A 4,612-nucleotide genomic window follows, 5' to 3' on the forward strand; every position below is an offset into this window, starting at 1 on the left:
GCTTGACTCCAGTGGCTTAGTGAGCACGGGACCCACGTCTGGGCATACCCTCACTCACAGATCTGGGGTTAATCCATTGTTATTTTGCTCACCAAGCCACCCCAGTTCAGACATGGCCATGTGCAAATTAGTCTTTCTCCTGTGCCTCATGGGAACAGTCCAGCCCGAACTGCCAAGCCATGTCTTCCCTGTACCGGAACCAAGCATCCTAGGACCGGTTTCTGGCTATCAGCCGTCTTCAGCCAGGATAGCTTGACTCCAGTGGCTTAGTGAGCACGGGACCCACGTCTGGGCATACCCTTCCCACATAGGGTGAACAGCAAAACACACAAGATGATGGACGGAATGTTGCACAATGGCAAAACATTCACCCCCAGTCACAAATCTGGGTTTAATCCATTGTTATTTTGCTCACCAGGCCACCTCAGTTCAAACATGGCCATATACAAATCAGTCTTGATCCTGTGCCTCATGGGAACAGTCCAGCCCGAACTGCCAAGCCATGTCTTCCCTGGACAGGAATCAAGCATCTAGGACCGGTTTCTGGCTATCAGCCGTCTTCAACCAGGATAGCTTGACTCCAGTGGCTTAGTGACAATTACTGTCCAATGTTGCAACTGCAGTGACCAGACCCAAAGCCCAAAACTGACCACATCTGCCACCATGACAGTGACAACAATAGTGTCAACACGTCAAAGAAAACAGCATTAACCATAAATGTCATCACAGTAGGGACAGCAGAGAAAAGAGCAAAAGGAACCAAAGAAGCAACACCAGCGGCCATCACAGCCAGAACAACAAATGTAATAATAACTGCCAGCAGAATATGAACAGCAGCAGTGACCTCAGTTGTTAGCACTGAGAAATAAAGTGATTAGTTGAATGCTTCAACTAATCTCACTGGTAATATTCTGAGCTGCATACCATCTATTTTATTGAACACTGTGTCTCTACAGACAGAACCCAAATGTGCAAAACAACCTTGGCTCTGATCCAATAGGAACAGTCCATCCCAAATGTCAAAGCTGTGTCCCATATCAAAAGGAAAACAAGCACTTCAGGCTGGCTTTGTCCGTTGGGACTCATTACTGAGGTCCAGCTTGCGCCCTAGAGCACAGTGAGCAAGGATTACATGACTGAGCATACACTTTACACTTAGGTCATCTCACTAAAAAATGCCTTGCTAAAGCAAGTGCTAACGTGTGATGATGACATGCACAAAGCACACAAACTCTTAGTGTCTTGTCTCTATGTGGCCTGCTTCTCTCTGTGCCTCATATGTCTGTACCCTGTTTTTATTTTCCAAGCTTGTGTTGTCATACAGAAGTTTAGAGTGATATGGCACAGATGGTCTGTGAGCATTTGAGAAACTCTATGTTTACATGCATTAGCACAACATAGCTAGACTTCTTGGCTTTGTCACCTCTTATTTACACTGCATAATAGACCCCTTTTCTCAAATCCACCAATATATCAATCAGGATTTATAAAGCACGGCTAATCACCTGATTTGGTATCCAGGCGCTTGCAGGTCCCCGCGGCTTATTTGAACAACTAGGTCTTCCGGGCCATTCGGAATTCCAGAAGTGAGGTGATGGTCCGGAGTGGCGTAGAGAAGCTGTTCCAGGACTTTGCTGTGATGTGGGAGAAGATGTGTTCTCTGCTTCTACTTCAGTAAATGCTGGGATTATGGGCAAGTGAGAGGGAGGTAGAGCATAGTCTTCTCGATGGTTGACAGAAGTTCAGTCAGATGTTAATGTAGGCTGGTCCTTGGTTGTGTAGAGCCTTGTGCGTGTGGGCCAGTAGTTTGAATTGGCATCTCTTCTGTATGGAGAGCCAGTGTAGTTGCCTGAGGCAGGGTGTGATGTGGGTTCGCCGGTGGAAGCCGATGGATGAGTCCGGCGGGGGCGCTCTGTATGGTCTGAAGTCGCTGTAGGAGGTTTGCAGCAATTCATACATAGAGGGCGTGGCCATAGTCCAGTCAGCTGGTGACAAGGACCTGTGTCACAGTGCGTATCATGTGTACGGGTAGACACTAGTGACTACATTTGGAAAACCCGGGAACAAATTACCTGCACTGAAAAGTACAGTACCAAAAGCATTTCCTTTCTGTCATTATGTGGAGCTACCAGTTCCTTGTAGGTGAAGTGTGTGTAGGTAAAGGAGGTAGTTTGCCTTGGCTACTGGAATGTGGTGAAAATTTTCCAAAGAAATGTGTAGATGATATTGTGAGACATTACTATCAGGCTCTGCTCAAGTGTGCAGAAACATACTGGCCCATATTACAAGGGGCCTGGAGCTGTCTCCCCGGGGCCATACCACTCCAAGCCATTCGAACTTGTCTTGTGTCTGCGGCCTGGAATTACCAGGTTCTGAGCCTGAGAACACTAGGCTCAAGTGTCAGGACTGCAGGGAGCTGCTGCACATGCCCCCCAGCGAAAGAGGAGAAACTACAAATGCTCCCCCCAGCTTTTCTCTCACCTACTCTCCCTGCTTCCAGGCCAGTCACACCATGGGACAACCCATTTACCTCCAGCTCCAAGCAGGTGGAAAAATAAATATGGATTTAGCTATTAAATTCAACACCTTCCTTCCAGGAAGGGGGAACTCATGGATTTGGACCCAATATTCAGTCGAATGTAATTCACCCTCTCCAGGCAGTATTATAAATATGGAATGTTTGCTCTGGAATGCTGTAAATTAGGTGCAGCAGAAAGGAAATGGAGTCATGGAAGGTGGAACCAATAGCAGTCGGCGTAGTCATTAACTTTCACAAACTCAGCCCCACCCCCAAGAAACTGGCAACAAGGAAAAATATTATAGTAAGACAGCTGAGGGGGGTTATGCTGAGCTTCCTGAAGAGGGCAACAAAAGGTGTGGGTTTCTAAAGACACTGTGGCTTAGGAGAGTAGCTAAGAGTGGTTTATAAGAGGTGTAGCAACTATAACTGGGGGCCTATCTTTATACATGTGACCTAGAAGCACACTAGCATTCTTCTGCTTCACCTGGTCCTCCTCCTGGTCCAGGTCATCTTCATCATCCTTCTGGGGCCATATTATACATTGTGCCCTGGAGGCGCAACGGGCATATGTGCCTGGTTTGTGCTCACCTGGGGCACAATGGTATTACAGAGGGAGGCGCAAACGCTTTTGCGTCTCCTTCTGTAATACTGATAGCACTGGTGCACATGTTGCGACAGCGCTATCATGTTTCCTCATTTGCATGGGGCTGAGGGAATCACTTTGCCTTTGGGTGTGGGCACAGAGGCAAACATGTCTCTAAAAGGCGCACTGAAAGTGTGCCACAAAAAGGTGGTGCACTTTCACTGCGTCACCTAAAGGCGGTTCTCTAGAGGAAAGAAAGGGGGTCCTGTGGACCCCCCAGACATCCACTGCAGGCGGGTGCAGTCACTCACTGCACCCGCCTGCATCGTGATCTCTCTCCCGTCTTGAAAGTGCAGGTGGGTTGCCGCCTGCACTGTGAAGCAGGGAGCAGCTTTTAATGAACACCGTCTCCATATTTCACCTGAATGTGGTGCCCCCTGGGCCGCGCGAGTTTTCAGCTGACCTGGGGGCAGTGCATTCTTTGTAAAACGGTGCGCTGTCTCTGTTTGCACGCGGCGCACCTTTTGCACCATATTTATAGTATGGCCCCTCAACTGTCTGTTGGTCCTTCTTCATTTTGGTCCTTTTCCTACTCATCCACTGCCTAGTTCTAGCCCTGATACTAATCTTCCTGGTCCTGGACTGGTCCACTACTCCTGGTCCTCTTGCTCCTCCAGGTCCTAATCTTTCTAGTCTTTAGGATCCTGCTCCTTCTAATCTTCTAGGTTCTGGTCCTGCTACTTACTGGTCCTTCTGGACTTGATCCCCCGGACCTGACCAACCCAAGCTGCAGAGTCATCTGACCCTGTTCCTCTTGCCCTTCCTTTAGCTGGCCCTCAGTCTCCGGTCCTTATTCTCCACTACCCATCTTCATTGTGTGTCTGTTCTACTTCCTTCTGTTCCGTATGGCCATTATCCACTTTGTCTTCCTCGTCCCTGGCCCTAGTCCAGGTTATCCTGGTCTTGTTCTTGCTGGCAAAAAATACACTTTGTATTATATGTTGAATAAATGATTACAAGGGTACTTACAGGGTATAAATCACTTGTTAAAAGTATTTAGAAACTTTCGATCTCACTTTATCTCCCGTCAAATCGTGACTTAGCATGTAAGTGTAACTTAGTTCCCCTGAGGAGCCAGACTCAGCACGGGAGCCAGCAGCTTCCAGCCGGGACACATCTCAAAGGAGTTCATGGTGTGCTAAGGGACACATTTGCCTCCCCCCCTAGGAGGCACAAACATTCACACCGCTCATGTGGTGTGGCGCTGCTGCTGTTCTCAGGCATGCATACTGCATAGTACTCTGGACACACTGATAAAACACTGGAACCGGCCCGGATCCAGAGTCCGGTTGAAGTCCCCTCTAGCCCAGCAATGATATCAGGCCACCAGGGGTAATAATAACGGGTAATCCTCCTTCGGGGTTGGGTACAGGGACCCCGCCCATAAGTTCCGCCTCAGCCGCATCTCTGCACCTACCACTGGGAAATTCGTAATGAGGCCAAAAAAC

The sequence above is a fragment of the Lissotriton helveticus genome, chromosome 7, assembly GCF_964261635.1.
Source record: "Lissotriton helveticus chromosome 7, aLisHel1.1, whole genome shotgun sequence".
In the NCBI taxonomy this organism is placed as follows: domain Eukaryota; kingdom Metazoa; phylum Chordata; class Amphibia; order Caudata; family Salamandridae; genus Lissotriton; species Lissotriton helveticus.